The 26,304-nt window shown below is 43.2% G+C and overlaps 1 long non-coding RNA gene across 1 annotated transcript in view; it reads right to left on the bottom strand.

Annotated features, from left to right (window-relative positions):
- Nucleotides 1–916: 916 nt before the first annotated feature.
- LOC128349105 (uncharacterized) overlaps nt 917–26,304 on the bottom strand; it is a 49,649-nt gene continuing 24,261 nt past the window's right edge. Inside the window, exon 3 of the long non-coding RNA XR_008318557.1 lies at nt 917–1,035. This is a non-coding gene — a long non-coding RNA (uncharacterized LOC128349105). The remainder of the gene's footprint in view (nt 1,036–26,304) is intronic.

The following is a 26,304-nucleotide window of genomic DNA, read 5'->3' as shown; positions in this document are numbered from 1 at the left end:
AAATGTATTAGATCTTGAGCCATGCAATTAGCTTCTTTTCTATGGTAAACTTTAGACAGAAGGATACTCATATATTGTTGGTAGAGTCTGTTTCCTATTTATTTATTTATTTATTTATTTATTTATTTATTTATTTAACTTCTATACTGTACAAACTTTTGATGCTCAGGAGTATAATCTCATTCTGATTAGATAGTCCCCCCCCCTCCTTGTTATTGTTGCTAGTTTGGCTCCAGACTTTTGCATGAAATATGCACCTGCAGGGAGATATTGCATTGTCCCCCCAGCCCCAAGAAACACATGGAAAACAGCATTATGGGTATAAGGGCCACAACAGAGGCACAGTGCTGAAAGTTAGCAGGAGTTGATGTAGGGAATGTACCAAATGCCTGTTTTTCTGACATTTGTGATAGAACACATAGTTCCAGAATCCTCTGATTTACCATATGATGATTTCTATGGATTCTGTGCATTCCACACAACTGTTTCGGTAAGAAACAAATGGAAATACTTTTAAAAGTGTATTTAAATAAGTATACAAATGGTGTGTATGTGTGTGTGAAACAATCCATGCATTTTTAGTGGAAGATGGTGGAATACAAATAAAAGGGAAATGGGCAAAATTAAGATAGAACATAAATAGAAAAACTGGCCTGTCTGTGACTGGAAGCTGCTGGGGAACTATAAGGGTCTATTCTGTTCTTTTCAAGGAACCTGATTTAGGAACAGTGGTTTTGCTGCTTGTCTGTGTGGGCAGTTTTTAAAAAAGTAAAACTTGTTTTCTTAATAAGTTGTCGGTGATGCAATACGCATATTAACACTTCAGTTCTCTTCACAAAGTCCCTTTATTGGACAAATGTTTTATAAAAGTTGGTACAAATCAATTAAAAACATTTCAGCGTACACACCATCATCAGTTTACAATCAAGCACAGACAAAAGACCTCTTCTGTTTCCCAGCTGTTATTTTCTTAATTTTGTTCTTTCCACTTTATTGCTTTATTTAGAACTTCCATCCTTTTAATGATTCTAGGTTCTAAAAAAATAAGAAGTACCATAAGCAGAATGAATGGCTACAAAATGTTTTCAAATTAAATATCATTAAGAGCAGCCAATATTTTAGTTCATGTTTCTTCTGCCTTGGCATATAAAATGAATCTCTACCTCATTAACTTCCCAAAGTTTGTAATTATACCACAATTATATGTAGTCTAAACAATTTCACTATGTAAACTGCTTGTGTTTGGGGGGTTTATATTGTTTCTTGAGGTCATGGTGGTTGGGTGGGGAAGACATTTCCTAATCCCATTTGATCAAGTCCAGACTTGCCCATAAGTCTGGAGTTATTTTTTAATTAAAAAGACCAATTAAAAATTGTTATAGCAAAGGAAGTTGAACGATGCACATAAAAGAAGCTGACTTGGTCACTCCATCAGAACTTCTCCTGAAAGAGGTTTGCACAGTTTGTGACTCATCACAATTTCTGACACAACAAGACAAGAGCAGCCCAACAGCCATGTCTGATAGACTATTGGGGGCCTTAATAAAGCTCCTGGGAGGTTTCCTCATTAAGCATTTGCCACAAGGTATGGGTGATGGATGGCACTCAGCTTCGTGGTTCTCAGGTTGTGCAAGTCTGTCTTTAATTGTTTTTTATAGGTACTGAAATAGTTCTGGATAGGTGGACTAATAATCAGCGATAGTGATCTTTACAGTTTAACATAAACATGTATAATGTATGATGTTTATACTGTAAGTCCTATTTAAATGAGAAAATTCCTTACTGAATTTTATTGGGGGGGGGGATAGAAAGTCACCAAAAGCAATTTACATAAATATGTGACAAACACTCTCTGAGGGTTTAACTATTATGGAATTGCTTTCCTGATTCAGATTGTAGGGGCTAAAAGCTAGAGCATTCTACCCTGGTTTGCATGCTTGTGTGAACTCACAATAATTCTTCTAACCCAGGTTACTCAAAGCATAGTAGCCCTGCTGCTCTTAACCTACTCCTCGAGCTCTCCTCTTTTGCTCCTCTGCTCTTAGAGCTCTCTTGCTGTGCTTTTCTGGTTGTGGGGGATTCACTTACCTCTTCTGTCTAGACACTGGGACTCATAGGAACATAGGAAGCTGCCATATAGTGAGTCAGGCCATAGGTCCATCGAGCTCAGTATTGTCTACACAGACTGGCAATGGCTTCTCCAAGGTTGCAGCCTGGAATCTCTCTCAGCCCTAACTTGGAGATGCCAGGGAGGGAACTTGGAACCAAATTGTTCTTCCCAGACAGGCCCCATCCCCTCAGGGAAATTTCTTCCAGTGCTCACAGATCAAGTCTCCCATTCATATGCAACCAGGGTGGACCCTGCTTAACTAAGGGGACAAGTCATGCTTGCTACCACAAGACCAGCTAAACAATAGAAAGCTGTGGCTACAGAGGCTGCCATTCATGGATGTGTCACCCTGCAAATATATTCTATTATACTGTAGCTGGAGCAGCTTCATCTGGACTGGGACCACTTCCTGCTCCTTTTTGATCAATGAGAGGGCAGCTGTTGGTGTAATGAGTCTTTCCAGTTACTATAGGGCTGTGCAAAAGCCATGGCCTGAGCTGTGGTTTGAATTTGGATCAGTTTGTGGTTGGCCAAACCATGGACCAGTCTGGTGGTTCAAGACGGTGCTCTGGAGATGACTAGCGGCATATTTAAAGGTACAGATGCAGGTTCTTACCCACATGATCGCCACTCCGGGCAGCTTCCTGCTGCTGCAGCACTCTCCCCAGCAGCCAGCACATGGCGGCAGCACAGATCTGTCACTCACCTGCCCCCCACACCCCACCTGCTCTCTAGAGCTGCATGTGGGTAAGCAATGCAGCATCAGGAAGCTGCCTAGAGCAATGGTCATGCAGGTAAGGACTTGCATCTGTACTTTTAAAGGTGCTGTTCACCACCACCACCTCCGGCACTGTCTCAGACTGTTGGAGTGGTCCATGGTTCAGCTGAATCTGTTCACCAGACTGCGGTTTGGTCCAAATTTGGACCACAGCTCAGACCATGGTCCATGCACACCCCATGTCTACTGGAAGTACAAAACATGTTGGGAAGGCTCGGGGGACTACCTGATTTCAACAATGGGCTCAGGGTCTGGCTTAATCATGTGTTTTCTAAGTCTGCTGGCAGAAAATGAGGTTCTCCTTGTATGCTGCTTGTACATAGGAGCTCTCTAACCCTCCAGCCCACCCTCAAATGCTTTTGTGAACAGATCTACTGCCTTTCACATGGTTTCTTCCCCTTTAATATGAGTTAGGAGAAGCCAGTTCTGGTGGGGGCACTAAGAAACCACAACACAGTGAGGGTTGGGGTCATTAATCTTTTCTGCTCTGGCTGCTTTCCTGTTCCAAATTGCCCCACTACCACCTTCCCTGTGTGTCATTTTAAGTGTATTTTACACATTTAAAATCCCAGTAAGGGAAAAGCTAATGCCGTGAGGATTTTGGCAGGGAAAAGGTGAAATGCCATTTCACTCCACTGCTTTTCCACTGTCAAATGCTCTTCCCGAAGCATCCTCCAGAAGCATCCAGAAGTGCATGCACTACCATTTCTACTCAGTACATATTTCAACTGGGTTCTTACTAGTGTAACATGTGCCTTTGTTTGCTGTCCTATGTACACTTGTAATCAATGAGACTACTTTTAAATAAGCATGCTTCAGGTTGCACCACATTGGTCTAATGTGGGCTCAGCTTCTCCCTCCAGGTTACTCTGTTGTGGAGCAGGCTTGGGGAAATGGGCGGTGGGGAGGGTGGAGTGGCTTTAGTCTATAAGAATACCATCTCCCTTACCAGCACCCCTGTGAAACAGTTGACTTATACTAAGTGCATATTTTTGAATTTTGGAACTAGGGATAGATTGGGGATTCTGTTGGTGTACCGTTCACCCCGCTGCTCAACTGATTCCCTAACTGAGCTGATGGAGCTAGTTGCTGTGTTGGTGATGGAGTCTCCCAGGCTTCTGGTGCTGGGGGACTTCAAGATCCAGTTTGGGGCCTTCTTGTCTGATGCAGCTCAGGAGTTCATAGTGGCCATGACAACTATGGGCCTATCCTGATTAGTTTCTGAACCAACTAATGTTGCCAGCCACACACTCGATTTGGTCTTTTGTTCAGATCGGAGGGGGGGGGGTGTGTTCCATGGGTGGGGGATCCGGTAGCTTCCCCATCAACATGGATGGACCACTACCTGGTTAAGGTTGGTTTCACAGCCACAATCCAACTCTGCAGGGGTGATGGACCTATTAGGATGGTCCACCCAAAAAGGCTGCTGGATCCAGCAGGTTTCCAAAAGGCCTTGGAGGGTTTTGAAATTGGTGTGGCCAGAGATTCTGTTGATGCCCTGGTGGGAACCTGGAATAGGGAACTTACCAGGGCAGTAGACATGATTGTTCCTGTCCCTCCCAATCTGCTTCAAGAATGGCCCCTTGGTATACCGAAGAGCTGTGAGAGCTGAAGCGGCTGGGTAGGCGACTGGAACACAAGTGGAGGAGAACTTGGCTCAAATTTGACAGGATACAGCATAGGACCCATTTGAAGGCTTATGCAGTAGTGGTGCATGCAGCAAAAATGGGATTTTGGTCTGTGCGCATTGCATCTGTGGGTTTGCGTTCAGTATTTCTATCCCAGGTTGTGAGTAGTTTAATTTCTGCTCCTTCTACTTTAAATCAGGCCCCAGAAACATTCGGCTTTGACACTTCTAATGGGTTCTTTGTGGACAAAATCTCCTGTATTCAGGCTGTCGTGGACTCCACTATTTCTGCAGGGTCAACGAAGGGGGTGTCCAGGAATGCCTCTTGCAGTATTAGGTTGGATCAGTTTCAATCTGTGACTCCTGAGGATGTGGACAAGCTGCTTGGGGCGGTGCGGCCTACCCCTTGTTCTGTGGATCTTTGCCCAACTTGGCTGCTTCTATCTAGCAGGGAGATCATTGGAGGTGGCATAGTTAATATCATAAATGAATTGCTGAGGGAGGGTAGGGTGCCTCCATGTTTGAAGGAGGCTGTCATGGGCATGCTGGAAGACTCCGAGGAGGAGTTGGAGACGGAGACAGAGCTGACAGCAGAGGCATGTGGGCAAAGACCAGAAGTTGCAAAGGAGAGTCACAAGGAGTCAAAGATGAGTTAGAGCCGGGTAAGGCAGCTCTTGTAGAGGAGGTGCCGGTCCAAGAGACAGCAAGAGTTAAGGAGCGTAGAACAACAGGCAAAGCTTCTGACTCAGCAACTCTTGTTTAACAGCACCGGGGGTCAGCCTATTTAAGACGCCTGTAACATAGCTACCCTGCTGATAGCAACATCAATTTCCTGTGACCTAATTGGCTGTGTTTGTGTATTACCTTGACCGTGTTTGGACCCTGGACTGTGTTGACCTTGCCTGTGGATTTTGCTTTGGACTCTGTTGCATTTATTGGATTGACTTAGACTGGACCTGGTTTGGAGCATTTATTCCTGTTAGACTTTGCTGTTCTGCTTTTGCCTCTGTTATGCTTCCTTTGGCTAGCCTGACAGATTTACAACAGAGGCAATGGTTAGACCTCATCTTAAGAAGCCTTCCCTGGATCCCTTAGCGATGGATAGTTATAGGCCAATCTCCAATCTCCCTTGGTTGGGCAAGGTGATTGAGAAGGTGGTGACCCACCAGCTCCATGAGGTTTTGGAGGAAACTGAGGAAACTTATCAGCTTTGGCTGATTCACCAGCTGTGTCCATTCCTTGAAGAGGACTATCTCAAAACAGTGGTGCACCACCTGGTAATCTCCAGACTTGACTATTGCAATGTGCTCAATGTGGAGCTGCCTTTGTATGTAGTTCAGAAGCTTCAGTTAGTTCAAAACATGGCCACCAGATTGGTCTCTAGGGCAACCTGGAGAGACCATATTATGCCTATTTTGAAACAGTTGTACTGGCTGCCGATATATTTCTGGGCAAAATGCAAAAGTGCTAGTTATTGCCTTTAAAGCCCTGAATGGCTTAGGTCCAGGTTACCCAAGACAGTGCCTTCTTCTGCATGATCCTCACTACACATTACGGTTGTCTGTCTCTGACTGCCACCGGGGCGTCTGGTGGTGACTCAGAGGCAGGCCTTCTCTGTAGCTATTCCTGGGCTGTGGAATGCACTCCCTGCAGAAATCTGTAATCTGAATTCTTTATTGGCTTTCAGGAGAGCCCGTAAAACCCACCTGTTTGGCCTGGCCTTCCAGGGTTTTTAAATTGTTGTAAATGCTTTTAATGTTGTAACCTGGTTTTTCAGGGTTTTTAAACTGGTTTGAATGTTTTAAGTGTTATTGTTTTATGGTGTTTTACAACCTCTGTATTTAACTGCTTATTGATTTTAATTGTTTTGTTTTAATGTAAACCTCCCTAAGCCATTTTGGAGGGGCAGTATAGAAACTGAATGAATGAATGAATATGACCTAGAAATAGGTGTTGCCCGGAAGAAGTAGTCAGAAAACAGAATTTTTAAAAGAGTGTTTTTTGAGCTTTTTGATTGCTAACAATGTTGTGGGGATCATGGTACAAGGAACTTAATGTGTGCCTGTCTTTTCACTGTTCTGTTAGATATCTTTTAAAGCTAATTTAAGGCTGGGTTTGTTTGTTTTTTAGACATACTGATGCGCGTACCAAGGTTGCAGTGGGCCGGGAGACAAGATTTTAAAATGGGCCCCTCTCCGTCTTCCTCTCCTTCACCTTCTACTAGGTGCAGAACAGATCTCAGTACACGGGGGGGGCCACGGGGACAAAGAAAAAAGTGGCTGCCTCCCCCGCCCTATATTTATTTTTAAAAAAAAAACAACTCCCCCCATCTCAGGCCCCTACCTCTCTTCTTCTGCAGCTTATTAATCAACACTGAAACTAGTTATTAATGACTAAGCACCATAAATATGCACCATAAATATGGAAGGAAAAAGTGCATTTTACAATTCTACTCTATTTTATTACAAAGTATAATAAAAATAAGGCAATATTTCATCAAACTGTTACTTAAAGTGATAATACTTCAATATTCAAATTAGTATAGTGGAAATAGTATTATCACACCGCTGCCTAGAACAAAAATCATATTGAACACTGATGAAAAAAATAGAGAGAATGCTGATCTGGCCTTAGCTCTGCATCCACCAAATGTGTGTGATGGGGCCTATCTTGCAAGGCTCTTTGTGCTGTTTCCCGCTCATCACCCAAGAAGCATTATCAGCCTGCTTCACAAATGCAGTCAACACATAATGACCAGAACTTCAAGTGACCATGTGCATAACAGTGAGTGGGCCACTGCATAGAACTGCATGCATAACTGTATACACAGCGGGCTCTCCTTGAGCAATCAGGAAACCTGAGAAAGCAGCATTCCCAATCATATGGAGAGAGCCCAATGCATGTGCACACAAGGACTCTTTTAGAGACACTCAAATGCATGCATGGAGAATGGGGACATGTAATCCAACTCCTCTCCCTGGATTGTCCAACCCTCATGGGCAAAGAAGCTGACTATCACTAATTTATACAACACTTATACAATACTTACAGATGCTTTAAAAATAAATAAAGTAGGGACACTGTACTCATGCACAGTGTCCTGAGAGCACACCTTGGGGATTAGTCCCCATGCTGATGCACGCAGAAGCACCACCTGCTTGCTGTCCATGCTTCCAGCATTTGAAGATGAACCATGGACAAATACTTCCAATGGTCTAGCAAGGCTAGGTTGGGCCACATTTATGCAGATGAGGAACTAGGTTTGACAGATTTGTGACTTGCCCTCAGTGAATGGTAGTTGAGCACACACATTTCCCAAGTCTGAGTCCAACTCTCTGGACGTTAGTGAGCTTAAACAGCACTTAGAGGGATGGGAAAGTGCCAGCTAAATGAGAAGAGTATGCACAGGCACAGGCACAGACACAGACACACATATTGTGTGCCTCCCAACTTCCTGCATGTATCTTTGGAAAGGTTTTGCTGGATAATGGCATTTATTTATTACATTTCTACACTACTGTGGATAGTTAATGAGAGCAAAGTTAATGGAGAATGCATAAGCAGTACCAGCCTCTGAGAAACAGCACTTCACTCAGCCCCTCCCCTCTACCTGGTGCCATGGAAAGGGACTGCTTCTCACTGGGGGAGGGGGCACAGATGCTGGCTATATAGGACATCTGGGAGATAAATCTGGTTGCACACTTATTCATAAAGTGGTGTTATCTACCACTGACTAAAGTTAATATGTCTATCCATGCAACAATTTTAGAATTGTGATTAATAATACTTCAGATGCATCACAAAGAACTTATATGAAAGAGGTCTTGTGAAAACTGAGAAAAATGAGTTAGGGCTACAGTACTGCACTCTCTCATCCCAGTGGCACTCTCTGCTGTGAGATCTGCTGCCTACAGTCCTGGCTGCAACTCTCCTCAATGGTGGCTTTTGCTCCTGTGATGGCTGCACTGCCTCCCCCCCCCCCCACCAGCAGATACAGAATTCAAACTCTCCCGTGAGATTTCGGATGAGGTTTATGGCCAGAGCTGGCGAGGAGGAGGAGGTCCAGCTGGAGGGAAGGAGGGGTGGGGAGGAGAGGGGAGAAAGAGGTGGTAGTGGGCAGGGGCGCAACAGGCTGGGGCACTCTGGAAATGGTCCCAGTGTCAGACAAGGCAGGCAGGCGACTGCTGACCCACACCCGCTTAGACTGGAAGAGAGAGGGCACACAGACACAGCTGCTCAGGTCTTGCCTTGAAGGCAAGAGAAAGCCCCACCAATCACTGCCCTCACTGCACTGAGGCTGCCAGCCATTGCGTGGCCTGCCCAGGTGACTAGCTGCAATCGGGCAGCCACCACAGCCATGGGGGACAGGTGTGTGTGACTGGCCTCTTGGGGGCCTTTTGAGGCAGCAGGCCAGTAGACAACTGTCTCCCCTTGCCTAATGGATGGCCCCTGCTGACAAAGCAGCATTCCCACAGTAAGCAAACAGTATTTTGAAATTGTTAAAAGCATTTAAAACAGAATTAGCAGAATTCCAACTTTTTTATTTTTCAGCAGGGCAAAACCCAAATTTGTTACACACATGGTGAAAATATAACAAAGCAAGTAGCTTCAGAGAAAGTGTGGGAGAAACGTTCTCTTCTTTGTTAAGAATGTCTAAATAATAACTTTTCACTTTTAACTCATGATAGGACCCCACCAGGTTAAGGTACAGAACCCTAAGTATAGCCCAGAACAATTTTGAATCTTTCAAGAAGAGCTCTGTGTTTTAAGATGAGACTTTCTATAAGTGTCCCTCAACCTAATGTTTAAATAGTCCACATTTCCTTAGCCCTCAGCTCTTTTCCTCTGAATAGATTCTGACCCTGCACTCATTTAAACTCTAATGCTTCAGGTATGTTCTTGATTAGCTCATTGTTGAGTACTTTCAGAGGGAGCTCAGCTAAATTACAAAAACATAAAGGAGAGTGGAATTATTACTCATACTCTTTCCACACTGCTTCCTTGTACCATTTGGCCCTCACTAGGAAAGGGAAATTCTCTTTAAATCTCCCAGCACTTCTAGCCCAATTCATACAGGACAGAGAATATGGGAAAGTGTAGATCCTCTTGTTATATGAACATTACAGAATCTTTGTGCTTCTGCACAAAAGGATGGGTACAGAATAGTGCGCTCTGTTAACAGTGATGTTGTAATTCTGGCTATATCTGCAGTGCAGAAGCAAGACACTTTTGAGCTTTGGATAGCTTCTGGGTTGACCCTGACTTATGATCCACAATAGCCCATAATCCATAGCAGCTTTTGGTGTGTCCATGTACCAGCTCCTCCACCTCCTCCTCCTCCTCCTCCTCCTCCTCCTCCTCTTATCATTATTATTACTGTTTTTGCTGTTGTCAACAGGACCTTGTATAAAGTTGTGATACAGAGTTTAGTTCAGTCCTTTGGTGGTTGTTTTGTTGCCATACTGTTGTAGTCAAAGGTCTGACGCTGAAAAGCATAATTTGGACTAGCGGTGATCTTTGTGCATATGTTGTACACTTTTTATAACAAATGAGCCATGCCCTTGCACACAATATTGTTCTTAATGTATGCATGTGTAATCTTGGCAGTACTAATGCATACAGTTTCATGAGAATTATGGTGTTAATCTCCATTACATGGGATAACATATCACATTTTAGGGATGTGCATGAATCATGATTCATGCACAGATTTGAAGTTCAGACAGAGCACCTTTAAAAGTGACTAGAGAAGGTCGTTTCCTGCTCCTCCTCTGCTTGCCACAGCTTCCGGCTGCGGTGGTGCACCCCACAGCAGCCCTCATGCAGCGCCGGCACAACGGCAGAATGCACATTACCTCTACGCAAGTGTGGCGTTCATTTGCATGGTCAGCATGGCAAGGGGTGCTGGGGGTGGGGGGGGGACACCACTGCAGCTAGAAGCTGTGGTGAGTGGTGGAGTAGCAGATAACAACCCGCTTTCTTCACTTAGAGAGCACTTCGAGGTACTTAGGTGCCCCAGGTGAGCTTCAAAGCTGTGCACGAATCACGATTCGTGCACCTCTCTATCATATTTCCCCCTGACAACCAGATTGTCACAATATAAGTTATTATTGCTTACAGTTGGCATTGGCTCCATTGTTTGAGATTGCTTATAATGTTGTCAGAGACACTTTCACCAAGTCTCATGCTTGTATCACATGTGCAAATCTTGGTGTCGGTACATATACTCCCCATTAATCCTGCAGACATTTTAAAGAATGAATTGAAATAATTGAAGTGATTGAAGCTTCATATCTGAATCTGTCAAGAACATCTCTGCCCATTTTTAGGCTTGTATTACAAAAGGAGAAATCCTAGTGTAAACTGGCACATAGCCAGTAGCAGTTGGAAAGCACCAATATGGGCTGAGGGCGGGGGGTATGCCGTTTAAATGGTGGTAAAATTACCCACCGCCACTACCCAGTATGTTTTGCACAGTGGGGGCCAGGGACCAAGCATTCCATGGGAAAGCTGCCTCATCCCCACTGTTCAGTTGCCCTCTGCTCATTGTCAGAAGCTATTTGTGGAGTTAGCATGGCACAAACCTGCTGTGCAAATCCCTCACGGAGGCCAACAGAGCAGCGGGGGTGGGTCCTCTGCCACCACCACATACATCATACTGGGTAGCAGTGGGGGAATATGTTTGCCACCATTTAAAGTTGTGTTCCTCCACCCTCACGCTCCCCAGAGTGGTGCTCAGCAGCCGCTACTGTACTAAGCTCCATCATGTGAATGGACCGTCTGTGTATAAGTAATTCATTTGAATTCGCTAGAATTAGAGGTGCTTAGTTTCACCATCAGAATACACAGACAAGAATACAAAGCCTTCAGAATACATAGACATTTGGAAAAAGCAGGGTGGGGGTACCAGAACCATAGAGATGAGGATGATAAATTTGTTATAGGAAATGCATACGGCTTGGACAATTAAAGAACAAAGGAACTGTATGTATACTGAAACAAATAATTCAATAGAATAATGCAGGAACTCTCAAATGTGGGTCCCTAGATATTGTTGGACTACAATGTCCATCACCCCCACCCACAATGGCCAAAAGTCAAGGGAGTTGTAATCTAGCATTTGGGAATCCCTGGAATAATGCCCTCACATGCATTTAAGAACAAACAATTGAATTTGTTTCTTTTACAAGGAACAGGCCTGCTGGGTAATTTGTGAAATTGTTTGCAAACAGAAAAAAACACATACATGCATCAATGTTGCTTTCGTATATGGTTCCTTTGCTAACGGAAAACCTTCATAAATAACTTTCTAATTCATGTTATGTCTTTCACACATACATTTTTAGTACAGCAAAAGCCTTTTTGCCTATGGGTGACAAAAAGGCTAATCCACCCTTGCCCAAAATAGATTTTGAGTGTACCAGTGAGCGTACTTTAGGGAACACATTTTCTCATACATTCCTCCCCATCTTCTCAGATCAAAAAGAGAGATGTTGTTCACTGTCCCTTCCTGCTCAATGACATTGGTTGGGAAACAATGTGGGCTATTAAGAAAAGATATTGTTTGAGAACAGTGGGGTCTCTTCTCTTGTGGAATTCAGATTTGGGCACTTGCTTACCAGGGATGCTCAGCCAGCCACTTCCTTGTAACTCTTCTGGGTAAAGCTGAAGACTTTTATATGTTATTGAAAAGCTGCTGTTATTACTGTCATTTTTTTTAGCTGGTGCTCACCAATGGGCTACTAACCTCCAGCTCAAGTCCTTGAAACATACAAACTCTCCTACTACCAACACCCCACTATTCATGGGCATGTTGCAAGTTACAAATAAAGGTTATCCTTTAGCTTCTCCTATTTGATTTTGTAGTGGTGGAATCCATGTGTGTATAGAGTTGGAGGTGCCTGCTGTCCTTTTGCCAACAGTGACATCCTGACCATCTGCTTAGCTATACTTTGGGCTAGTGCTCTTCTGTACCTGCTAGATAAGTACAAGTATTTTTTTTTTTTTTGCCACCTCTCCTAATGTTAAAAATCTGCTTGCAAAACACCTGGCCTCTCTACTGGCCTCTTTCCAAGCTCCTTCATCAGATTAGTATTCCACTTGATGTTTAGGTTCTAACCATTCTAATTCATCATTTTGTAAATGTACAGATATCTAACACCCCCATCTCTATATATTATTTATATTTTGAGTTCCACAGTGAAGGGACAAGGCAAAAGATTAATTAAGTCCAACACTTAGGGGTCTATTCACTTATTGATGTGAAGGGGGATTTACATGCATAACTCAACATTAACAGTAATGGACAGTGCTTGAATAAATCACCTAAGTCATTCCCAGAAAAAGTCAGGCTTTTGGCGAATTCCTAGTTAGTCCCTTTACTCTTGTTCAAAGTGCACAGAATGACAAGCTATATTATTTATTTCATGTCCTTAAGATATCCCCCAAGAACAATGACAATTTAGATAATTTAGAGGAAGAACAGCTGAAGCAGTGCCCTTTTATAGAGCATAGATCTGGAATTGTCTAGTACATGTCTAAAAAGCTATTCTCAAAATCTAAGCATCACAAATGAGGAGAGTTGGCCTTGTGGTAGCAAGCATGAATTGTCCTCTTTGCTAAGCAGGGTCCACTCTGATTTGCATTTCAATGGGAGACCATATGTGAGCACTGTAAGATATTCCCCTTAGGGGATGGGGCTGCTTTGGGAAGAACATCTGCTTGCTTGCATGCTGAAGGTTCCAAGTTCCCTCTCTGGCATCTCCAAGATAGGGCTGAGAGAGATTCCTGCCTGCAACCTTGGAGAAGCCACGGCCAGTCTGTGAAGACAATACTGAGCTAGATGGACTAATGGTCTGACTCTGTATACGGCAGCTTCCAATGTTCCTATATTATTTCTGGCAGCAACACTCTCTACTACAACCCTCCCTCCCCCCCCCAAAAAAAAGAGGGGGGGGGGAAAGAAACCAAGTCCATAGCAAAATACCCCATCAAACTTTTAAATATATCCTTCATTTTTCTGTATTGCGTATTCTATAAAGATCAGTTTAACTTCACAAAGGGATATAGCCACTAATCCTTAAATACGAAACTAGAGCAGAAGTACTGGTTACAATCAACGAAAGTGAAGCAGTGGTAAATCCCATTCATTCCATGGCATGGTCAGGGATACAGCCACACTTGCTGAAGTTAAGCACATCTAGGTTGGGTCACTGCCTGGATGGGTGACTACTTGGAACATGTTATCTGTCACCTTAAGTTCTATGATGGAAGAAGCGCTGAATGTAAGTGCAATAATAGATAAAAATAAAACTTTTTTCCAGTTGGAGAGGGTTGTGGCTTGGCAGAACTGTGGCACTAATATCTTTTATTCAGTTTCTAAAAGAATCATACTAAACATTTTAGCAATGCATTTCAAGTGTTCAAACACTCCAAATTCATTAGCTCTGTAATTCTTATAACAGCCCTAAACAGTGGATTAGTATTATCATCATGCTGCAGATGGAGGGCTAAGGCACAAGCAACACCTGCTTGCCTAAGGCCACCTAATGAATTCATAATTTAGGTAAAAGTTGAACTGGAGACTTTCCTAATCAAATTCTTAATAGTTATGTTACATCAGCTGCATGTGTATGTAATGTGGAACCTTGAGTCCATTGGACCTGTGGTTACATGTCCCCTTCCCACAATGTCTCATCCCAATCTGGATTTTTAGGAGAGCTGCATCTGACTGCAGAGAAGTGGGGAAGCTGGCTGTGCAGGCTTCCTTCTTGGCAGAAGGACAGCCTGCACCACCAATTGGGTGGACTGGAGTCAAGGGAGGAGCTTCCTCCCTCAACTCTGGGTCCAGACTCCAGGGTCAGCAGCCTGCAGTTACAAATTTGGATGTAAGGTCAGCAGCCTGCAGTTACAAATTTTGGATCAGGTTGAGGTGGCAAAACTTAATTCAACCCAAGGTTTCAGACAGAAGTCTAAATCCTGAACCCTCAGTTTCACCACCACACCTGATTGCATTTCCCTGCATTCAGATGTAATGTCCACAGAACCACAGGCCTATTCAACTGTGGTTCTGCATTACATGTGAATGCCCCCATAATCTCTCAAGAGTGTCAAGGTTCAGCTTTGCTTGGAAGCCACAGTGTCTGACCTGAAAGCCCCACCTCCTATTGTAGGATATCGTTATTTAGTGTTGATGGAAATTCACTTTGTACATGTCCAGAGAAATTTTAACTCCACTTGTTCTAGAACTGAGCATTGTGATTTTTAGCCCAGTTTCCTAAGAAAATGAGGTCTATGAAATTACCGTGTGTGTATATATATGTGTGTGTGTGAATGTATATTTATGTGTTTCCATGACCATGTGTCTGTGTGTCTGTCTTATAAATGTGTTTAGAGTCTGATTTAAAAATAACATGGGGTGGAATCTGAGGGGACCCTGATGGGAATATGTTTATTTCAGTCCCTACTGTTTTTCAAAATTGTGGTCATCACATACTTAGCATTACGTATTTAGAATTCCTGTGTTCTTCATAGCCTGATACAAACAAAATTTACAGCACATGGGAAAAAGACTTAGAGTATCCTGAAAAGGGTATTTCCCCCATTTCATTCACCATCTTGAAAACAAGATGGCAGCTGCTCAACGTACAAGCACCATCACTTTAAAATTCATTTGTTTACAGTCGGATACAAGCCAAATTCACAGCACAAAGGCATGGGAGGTCCTAAGGTATCTTGGCAGGGGATTTTTGTTTACTACAGTCTCCCATTTTGATAACAGAGGGTGGTTATGCATATTATAAGTGACTCCCATTTAAAACTGTATTGGGGATTGAAATGCAAACTGACCTTGCAAAGGGATTTGGAAGACAGCATTTTGAGACAGAAATACAACAAATATGTTTGGGAGCTCAATGCAATTCCAAAGCTCTTGCTAAAAGCCATGGTATAAATTGTGTGGAGAAGCTTTTCGAGAAGCTGGTTAGGAAAGTTCTGAAATTACACAGATTTTTCTTTCCAAAGGTTTAGAAAGAATCTCTTGACTTGTTCAGGGCTCTTTTGAAGAGCTATTTTGTTTTTCTTCTGATTTTTATGAGTTATAGTGGTGTCTAAGTTTTGTTGCCCAAATTGAGCAGTCTAATGTAATTTAGGCCACAATGTAATTTGGTGGGACATGATGTTTAAGCCAGTGGTTCACAACTTTTGCCATTGTGGGGACAGGTCATCCACATGGGACTACAGGAGACAGAAGGAGGGGGGTGGGGAATACCCCTGTCAATCTATTGACATCCCCAGGAATCTTAGTTGCTTCTTTTTTTCTTGTAACCATGATCCATGGTTTTGCACTTTCTTAAATGCAGTGATGATAAATCTCAACAATTCTGAACAGTAGGCTGATTTGTTTGGGCTACGGCTCACTCCACTTCAGTTAAACGAACATTTGAAGCTGTTCCATAGTACCAAGGCAGTTCATTGGTCTATCTTGCTATCTCAAATGGCCTGTGGTCACTGTTCCATGGGGAGGGAGTGTTTTTACTGAAAGATTGCTTGAATCCACAATTGGGTTGTACTGCTGTGCTAGTGCCACAGGGACCGGCTCACATCTGCTACAAAATTCTCAAATAACTGTGCCAAAAAATTAAGTGTCGTTGTTGTTAATCATTCTCTTCACTCTTTCAACTTGTTTATGTGGGGCCTCAAGGGCAAAACAGTGGGTTGGATGGCAGTGCCCCAAGGGTGGTGCACCCAGATTACAAATAGGGCAAAGGGCTGATTTCTTAGGAATTTTTGAGGTTTATGCGTCTTCAAGATTTTTCCCCATAGGGAATAATGGAGGTTTCAGCAGGCCCATAACTCCACCTGAGGGGCACTGGGATGGCCCAAAGTGAGTGGTGGTGTAGTGCAGAGAGGGTGCCAACCACGCCCCTGGATTGCTAACCCATTGGGGTACTTTGTCATTTCTGGGCTTTGTCGTTTCTGAGGCTTTGAGTTTAGATTCTCTGGTAGCAGATGAGATTTTTAATGATAAACCATGAACCCACTCTCATATGCTACTAGAGAATCTACTCTCAGAACACCTCTAGAACAACAAAACCCTATACTTCATGGGTTGGCAACCCATGTGGGTGGTTGGCACTCTATTTGCACTAAACCGCCACTTGCTCTGGGCCACCCCAGTGCCCCTCAAGTGGAGTTATGGGACTGCAGGAACCTCCATTATACCCTTCGAGGAAAATCTGAAAGACCCGTAACTTCATTAATTCTTTAAAAATCAGCCATTTGCCAAATTCCTCTGAAAAAATTGTGGTAGCTTCCTTGTACCAACTTGGCACTACCACCAACCACACTACACTCTGGGCCACCTCCCCACCCCCTGCGTGAAGCTATACTTTTCCTGAAACCTCCATCATATCCTATGGGAAAAATCTGAAAGACATGCAAACCTCAAAAATTCACCAAAAATCAGCAGTTTTCCCAATTCCTTTGATTTTTTTTGTAGCAGCTTCCACTCATTGGGCACTATAACCCGCACCCACTCTTTTGACCATGTGACCCATTTTTAAATCTGAATTAATTCAGATTCGGATTCGGATTAATTCGGATACAAAACAAAACTGGGGTGATAAGGAAGGCTTAATTTCTGACAAAATACAAAATGGGGTTATTCGGATTTGGTACAAATCAAAACAGAAAAAATACAAAACTCGCAACCCTAATCCTGGCATACGTGAACAGGAAGAGGCATGCCAAGAATGGTGCCTATTTGGAGTCTTCCATGGATGTCCCAACACCCAACCAGCATGTCCCTTCATTGTGTATGGGGGCTGTTCATCCAAATGTTCACTAAACATGCACTTCAAATACTTGTGGAGCTCATGTTAGGGGCCATTTGGAGGAATAGCCCACACACACAATCAAGGATCATGCTGGTGTGTGCAAGAGCACATCTGTTGGGAGTCTTCCATAGATGTCCAATACCTATTGGACATCTATGGAAGACTCCCAACAGATGTGCTCTTGCACACACCCCTTCCTGTTTGTGTGTGCAGCCAGGCTATCATGTGAACCAACCCAATGATAACTTGAAATTTCCCCCCTAAATGCTACTTTATTTATATCTATGTAAACCACTTTGGGAACATTTGTTGAAAAGCAGTATATAAATATATTAATCATATTAAGTGTACATTACTGTGTTGCATCCTGATAGGTCCTCTTTTTTCTGACCACACACATTTGTTAAAATAGGAACAGAAAAGAAAGCTATCCTTCCTCTTCAATAATTAAACAAAAAGGAGCAAGAACACTTGTTTCTTTTTCCTCAAATAAGATAAAATGCAGTTGGTTGTCAGCATGTGATGTGTTTGCTTTGTCAAGTTTTTTCACATTTTCTTCAGCCTGCCAGCTGTACTGTGAAAATATTATAGAACACAGCAGAAGAATAGAAATCTGACCTAATGAACAATGGGACGTTTCTGTGAGAGGATCTTGGAACCACAGACATAGGAGCATATTCACAATCCAATCAGCACTCAGTTGGAATGCTGTATTTTGTCTGGTCCAGAGTTTATTTCTATCTTTACCTAATACAATATTTTACTAAGTAATTTTTTACTGCCATTCTATCCATTAAAAAATCTAGCAATAAACATCATTACAGAAACCAGATAAAAATACGGCTCCTCATACAGACAATTTGGACTTAATAGCTGACCTCCTCCTCCTCCTCCTCCTCCTCCTCCTCCTCCTCCTCCTCCTCCTCCTCCTCCTCCTCCTCCTCCTTCTTCAGGTGCTATCTCCTACCAGAAGTTAGGTATCATTAAGGCTATTCTGACTTTGGAAGCTGCTTCTCCCAGCTTCTCCCTCCAGGGTATTCTATTGAAGTGCAGGTTTGGGGATGTGGGCGGGGAGGTGGAGTGGCTGTAGTCTATAAGAACAAGCGTTCCCTGACCCTGTGGAAGTGTCTGACCATATTTAACGTGTGCACCTAAGTTTGGGGACCAGGAATAGAATGGGACTTCTGTTGATGTACCAATCCAATGGAGTCCCTAACTGAGCTGACGGACTTGTTATCAGATTTGGCATTGAAATCCTCCAGGCTTGTGAAGTAATGTCCACTTTGGGATCAATCTGTCTGGGGCAGTTCAGGAGTTCATTGCAGCCATGACAACTATGGGCCTATCCCAAGGGGTCTCGTGACCAACACACGTTGCTGGTCACACGCTTGATCTAGTATTTCACTCTGAACAGCATGGTGTTCCATGGGAGGGGATTCCTGTGATTTCTACATTGTCATGGACGGACCACAATTTGGCAAAGGTTGGACTCACAATCATGCCCCACCTCTGCAGGGGTGAGGGGCCTATTAGGATGGTCTGCACAAGAAGGATAATTGGATCCAGTAGGGTTCCAAGAAGTCTTGGAGAGATTTAGTATTGGCTCTGCAATTGGGAACTGGCAGAGGAAGTGTGACTCTGTGGGTCATTTTGGACCTCATGGTGGCATTTGATACTATTGACCACAGTATCCTTCTGGAGAGCCTGAAGGGGTTGGGGTTGGGAGGCACTACTTTTCAGTGGTTCCACTCCTACCTCTTGGGCAGATTCTAGATGGTGTATCTTAGAGATTGTTGTTCTTCATAATCTGAATTTTGGAATGGTGTCCCTCAGGGCTCCGTATTGTCTCCAATGTTGTTTAACGTCTACATGAAACCACTGGGAGAGATCATCAGGAGATCTGGTACAGGGGTTATCAGTATACTGATGACACCCAAATCTTTTTCTCCATGTCAACATCATCAGGAGAAGGCATAACCTCCCTAAATGCCTGCCTGGAGGCCGTGATGGGCTGTAAGAGAGATAACAAACTGAGACTGAATCAAGATAAGATGGAAGTACTTATTGTGCAGGGTCGGAACTTGGGAGATGATTTTGATCTGCCTGTTCTAGATAGGGTCACACTTCCCCAGAAGGAACAGGTACACTGTCTGGGGGTACTTCTGGACACAAACCTCTCCCTGGTATCCCAGGTTGAGACAGGGGCCAGAAGTGCTTTCTGTCAGCTTCGGCTGATATGCCAGCTGTGTCCGTTTCTTGAGATAAATGACCTCAGAACAGTAGTACATCTGCTGGTCACCTCCAGACTTGACTACTGCAATGTGCTCTGTGTGGAGCTGGCTTTGTACATAGTCTAGAAACTACAGTTGGTCCAGAATGCAGCAGCCAGATTGGTCTCTAAGCAGCTTAGGCCCTGGGTATTTTAGATAACATCTTCTTTGCTATGAACCACACCGCCCACTGAGATCATCAGGAGAGGTTTGTCTGCAGTTGCCACTGACTTGTCTGGTGGCTACTCCATTGCTGCCATTGCTGTCTAGTGGCCTTCTCTTTTGCTGCCTTGAGGCTCTGGAACGCGTTCCCTGCTGAAATAAGAGCCTCCCTATCTGTTACAACTTTTAAAAAGGCAGTCAAGACACATTTGTTCACCCAGGCTTTTAATTAGATACTATTTTCATAGTTTGGTGGCTTTTTAATAGTTTAACATTTTTTAAAAAAATTTAAATTGTTGTAATGTTGTTTTTAAAAGACATTTTACTTGTTGTTTTTATTGTTTTGTTGCAAACCTCCCCGAGACTTGTGTTTTTGGGTGGTATACGAATGTGCTAAACAAACAAACAAACAATAGTTGACTATAAAATTCTTCAATTTCGCTGTCAAGTTTATCCGTGGTTACAGGAAAATTACTCAAAGTTGTCTTATTGAAATTAAGAGGGCATCATGTCAGCCAATGTTTAATGGATGGCAGCACAAGTAATGGGTGGGCACTGTTCCCTATCACTGCAGTTTCCCTTTCCCATTGGCAAATTGGAGCCTGTGCAGAGAGTTAGTCCAAACTGTTTTGAGTGAGCATAGTTGCTTCCATGGGGATCAGGGCTGTATAGACACATGAAAAAGGACAAAAAGCTTTTCAGAAATATTTGAATATTTTATATATTTTAGAGCTAAGAGGGCCCTTTATGATCAAGTTCTGGCTCACAAATCATTTGCACAATACACAATGTGGGGATTTTGCACATTGTGAAGGGGATATGCATGTATTCAAACCCCTGAGGACATATGGTGGACACACATGAGGGAGCTGCAGACTAATCATGGTTCCCTGAAGGGTGTCTGCCATATGCCCCCAGGTGTTCAGAGATGTATTTCCTTCACACCTTTCCTTCATACTTTATGGTGATTAGTGCTATGATCACCAGTGTAAACAAAGCATATGGATGGTTTTTACACAGCGGACTAGTTCAGAATACATCTTCTGGCCCATCATAATGGTACAGGGAAGGACAAGGAAGGAATGTTTCCCCCCATGCGGTATACCCTCATGACACTGTTTAATTGTGCAGGAGGAGCAATTCATTCAAACCACTTCTCAATGCATGATTAGAAAGCAGCACTGGTGAGGGTAGACATGTTCATCTGTGCCAGGATGGGCCAGCAGACATATTTCTAATTGGTCCAGAGTGCTAATCAAGCCTGAAATGATATGCCTATGACAATCTGGTCAGACAGACAAATGTGTTTTGAGCTAAGTGGGGGAAATTAACTCAAATTGAAGTGCAGTCCCAACACAGCATTAATTTAAACAAGCAAGGTGTATTGGAAAATGCAAAGAGGGAGAGAGACTTGATTATCAAAGTTTAATTAACACAAACTTGGGGAGTTACAGAAAATAAGAGGGACTTGGTTAAGTTTCTTAAATAAATTGTCTGATGTTTCACAGAAGGTAAAAGAAAGCTTGGTTAGAAATCTTGATAGAGTGACTAGCTTGGGAGAGCTGAAAGGAATGGGGAGAAGAGTTGGGGAGGATCCCAGAGAAAGAGATATATCTGAGTTGAAAGTTTATCTATCCTTCCTAGTATGCATTTGGTGGATGAAATTCAATTCAGTGATTCCTTGGGAGTAGAGAGTGTGGCAAAGTGAGGAAGGGGGAAAGAAGCAAAAAGATGCAGCCGTAGCTAGCTGTGTGAGAATCTATCATGTAACAGATTCTGAACCATGTTGTCTGCCAAAAGCAGAAATAGCCAAAATCATGCCTTTGGGCAGTCTTGAGTCATTCAAGAGGCTATCCCTCTCTGGAGGGTAGGAAAATTGGAGCAAGACAAAAGTCCATTGCTAGGTTAACCTAATCAGTGCAAGTGTGCCTTCTATGGCTGTATAGAAAGAATGGCCAAAAGAGACAAAGAGGCTATTCTCATGTTGGGGGGGAAACTGGGCTAAGGGAGCCCAGCCCGGTTTCCCCCCATCGTAAGAACCACCGGGCTTGCGGGTGAGCTTGGTGGTTCCACGGCAGCTAGCCCACCTAAAAAACCCTCCCCTTAAATGAGGTTACTGCTGGCCACTCAGCAACAAGCGACTGCTCGTGTGTTGGGAGAATGGGCCAGCTCTCCCTGCATAACCCCTTCAAGCTATTCATGGGCGGTAACCTGGTGAAATGGTTCTATGTTTGCTTACTTTATCAAAATGGGGAGTACCGGGTGTGAAATGCAAATCTTTTGTTTAGGATTGAGATCTCCTCCTTCTCCCACCAGCCGTTGCATTTTGCATTTACTCTAACGAGGAGGGGGGAATGCTTTGTATTTGCTCATTTCTGCTGAAGCACTAAAGTTCTGATCAGGAATATTCCTGCCTGAGATAGTTTTTATGGTCTATCAGCAAGAGTGCTCTGAAAAGAGCTTTTTTTGTCCACCCTTTGCAGCCTATTAGCATGAGACCTGGAGGTGTGTTCCCAAATGCTGCCTGTGCTAATGACCCTCTTGTGCCAAGAGGCTGGGGGCTGCATAAGCTGGAAGTTACTGAAGGCTGTTTGCCTGTATCTTGGTGCTTTTTGAGATGATGGAGGGGGTGTAGTTCTGTGTGACCCCAAAATACTGCTATTGGCAACATGTGTGACTGGCTATGTATTCAAATGCACCTTCAATTTCTTACAAATAGTGTTTGTGTATGTTCTGTAATTTATCATAGCATTTTTAAAATATTGTACTTCCTACAAAGCGTTATTGTGGCATTTGAAATGATAACCCTTCCAATCATCATATTGTCACTGAAGCAGAAATTCACAGGAGGGTTCTAATTATACCCTTTATTAAGTATGAAGAGAGAGGTCACTGCTAATAGCAGGCCCCACAGAGAAATAATATAAAGTAAAGCACAAATTATAGCTTTAGTTCAAACAAAACTAGGCACTTTTTAATTTCCCGTCGACTTGCTCTTTCTGTTGTTTTCTCCTAGGTGGGTCTAAAGGCCTAAGAACACGTTACATGTTACAAGTAATGAACTTCCAACAGCTGTTATTTCTAAAAACAGCTGGGGGGTGGCAAGTAGAGGATATAGTGAGGGGGGAAAGAACCTGACCCTTTTCCATTGCTGTTTCAAAATTATCCTTCTCCAAACCACACCCCCAGCTGCCTCCCTCCCTCTGGGCTACAAAACATCCATAAGGGGATTACTGCAGCATATCTTTATGCAAATATTTCACTGGCCCTTTACTTTGCCTCCACTTTTAAGGTAACAATACCAGCAGTATTTCCAAAATATTTGCATAAGGGTGCTGTGCTAATGAGGAATATTACATACAGGGAGAGCCAAACCGTAAATATATGCTAAATATATGTAATATGTAATATGTACTAAATATGCTATGTAAATATGCTTTTTAAAGATTAGAGAGATGGGACAGGGTCACATAGTATATGGAATCTATTTGCAAAGCTGTCTTGTCCATGACCAGTTGAACCAACGCCAAGGCAAGAACCTGGGATTCACTCAGGGTGTCAAACCCAGATGTGTAATCAAGATTTGAAGTAGGCTTGCCAAACCAAGTGCTGCTCACTCTGAGGTGCATGCTATGTCTGAACTCGCACTTTTCATTACCCTCTGGTTTGTTCCAGATGAGTCAGCTCCCTTTGCAATGCACTGTACCCAGTGCATTCTGGGTATAGCAATTTTGCCCCACCCAGCCTTTAATAAAGTTCAGAGTGGCAGAGTTCTGGTGCAGGGTTTGTGTGGGTGGAGAGAGCTATTGGAGCTCTATCCTGTCTAAATCCTCAGTCAACATTCCCTTACACCCCGCCTCCTTCCCTGGAGAACAGTTTGAGTCCCAGCTAATCATCTTTGGTGGGGGCTGGATTGCAATTTTGGCTCTTCATCAAATGATGATGGAGGTGTGTGCTTACCACATACTCAGGGGCATAGCAAGGTTGGAGTGGGCCCTGAGATAAGATTTTAAAATGCCCCCCTCAATGAAGCTCAGCTCATGAAGTAAAGAAATCTTAATCATCCTATTTTTTTTAAAGGTTTTGTAAACTGTGGATGATGCAAGTCATTTAATGGTACTAGAGAAAGATATGCTGTTCTGGTAGCTCCATCTTAACACTCATATCCGTTTTGGAGGATGAACACAACTGAAGGAAGCCCGAGTGGGTCAACAGCTGGGGGAGTCAGTCATGTGACTTGTCTCTGGGGGGGGCCCCAAGGCCGTGGCCCCCAGACAACTGTCTCCCCTTGCCCTATTATAGTTACGCCCCTGCACATACTGTTCTGTAGTTAGCTAGGCTCCTTGGTCACAGCAGCAGATACAGTGCAGCTTGGAAGGTGGTTAGGCACAACTTACTGGTGAACACTATAAGTCCCAAGATTGTGTGTGGGGAAGTTTCAGCCAGTCCCTAGAGCTTCATGGCTCAAGATAGCTGGCCTGGGGCTTCTCTTGTCAATGGAACACCATCAACCTTTGGGAAGGGGGCAATGCTTGTTGCTGATACCATGACCCCAGAAGGTTCAGCTAAGAGGAGCAGTGCTCATCCTTAGGGCCATGAAGCTGCTTCAACCTGGGCTGTAATTGCCCAGGGATGGCATTTTGTCTCAGAAGTAATTAGTGCCACACTGTAGGGAATGTGGAGAACTTCCACTGCAATATTGATTGGAGTAATATTTCCACTGCAATATTAATTGGAGTTATTAATTAATATTAATAAAATTGTGACCTTTAACCTCCATGGAATCATGCCTTGTGTCTTTACCAGTGTGGGAGCAAAAGACATTTTTCAACTGACTGTGTATTATAACCAACAAAGATTTGGGTTCAGAGTCACATCACGGAACGAAGACATGCAGAAATGTTTAATGTGTTATGTGTGGAAATGTTATTTTAAGTGTTCTCATTTTAAATCAAGCTCTTTTTAACTTCTCGTTTCATCTAAACAGCTATCAAAGGTCTTTCCAAGGAAGAAATATGCTGCTTGCAGTGCTTTAGAGAAAGTCTAATTGCTCTAGGATTTTTCTAAATTTTCCCCTAGTTTTCTAGTCTGTGGCTCTATTTCCTCTACCATTCTGTTTGCCGATTATCTGTCTCTGTTGATCCAATATCCATCTTTTTATAACACAGACAGCTTCTTGTTCCTATCCAACTACAGGGCTCATTTTTATTTCACATTATTTGTTCATTTTGGCTTTCTCCTTAGAAAGTGCAGACTCTAAAACAGTTAGATGATTAAGAGCAATTTCCGCTACAATCTTTGCAGAAAGTGACTTATGGTTTCTGTCTCTTATGTTTAAGGGCACAATTTTGTATTGTCACCTCCAATTGCAATGCAATCCACATATTTCTATGCAACCCACATTAACACAAGACTTCTTTCCTACATAACTAAATACTGTGGTCAAAATCTAGTGCAGTTTCACGCACTGATGCATCATTGGAATGGGACATGCATGGATCTATCTCTGCACTGAATCAGAGCCAGTGTTTAATTGTGAAAGATCCAGTCCAGGGCCACTTCCATATGGCAATAAAGTGTGGGATATTCCAAGCTTCTGCACAAGTTCCAAATATGATCTTTACTATCAGTATGCATGGCACTGAAGGCTTCTGTGCTACTTCTGAACATGATCTTACCTTTTGTACATATGCTGAGTAGGGACCTCATGTGATTTTCACAATGCCACCTGCCGGCCAGCACTTGCATTCTGAGAAAGATCTGCCCCTTTTCATTACCACTTTTGTGGCAACTGGAAGGAAGGGCAGGTTCTTTCTGGAATGCAAGATCTGGCAGGCAGGTGGTGCTGCAAACAGCTTGCAAAGTCCCTGCTTGTTGTCTGTACAGACGGTAAGATCATGCTAGGAAGTAGCATGGAAGCCTGCAGCAGGAAGTAAGAACTTCCCTGAAAGCTTTGACTATCTCCACATCTCATTGCCATATGCAAGTGGCCCAACAGTGTATCTAGAGCAGGCCTGTTTAACTTCATCCCGCCTGCAGATGTTGGCCTACAACTCCCATAATAATCCCTGGCTATTGGCCACTGTGACTGGGGATTATGGGAGTTGTAGTCCAACATCTGCAGGCGGGATGAAGTTGAACAGGCCTGATCAAGAGTTTACACAGCATTCTGTGAGCAAGAGCAGTCTATCTGAGTAGCAAGAATTTGGAATTTCAGCAACACTTCTCTTAACATTCTACATTTGGCTTGGTGCTGGTTTCTAGCACTGTGGAAACAGTACAATACCAGCCTTTCATGGGCATATAAATGGCTGGTTAGAACACTGATGGGCAGTTATTGTTATGAACAAAGCTACTTAGAGAAAATTCAACCCTATTCTGGCTTGTTCATATGTGCATGGTGCATGTGTGTGCACATGCAGATATGTCTAATGATTATGAAATATGTATACAGCACTTTTCCAGCAAAGATGTTATCAAAGAAGTTTTGATAGCAAAAGGAATGAGAAAATGTTTCCCTG

Source organism: Hemicordylus capensis, chromosome 3 (genome assembly GCF_027244095.1).
Source record: "Hemicordylus capensis ecotype Gifberg chromosome 3, rHemCap1.1.pri, whole genome shotgun sequence".
NCBI lineage: Eukaryota > Metazoa > Chordata > Lepidosauria > Squamata > Cordylidae > Hemicordylus > Hemicordylus capensis.
Note: the sequence above shows the minus strand (reverse complement) of the source record. Positions and strands in the feature narration are given on the sequence as shown.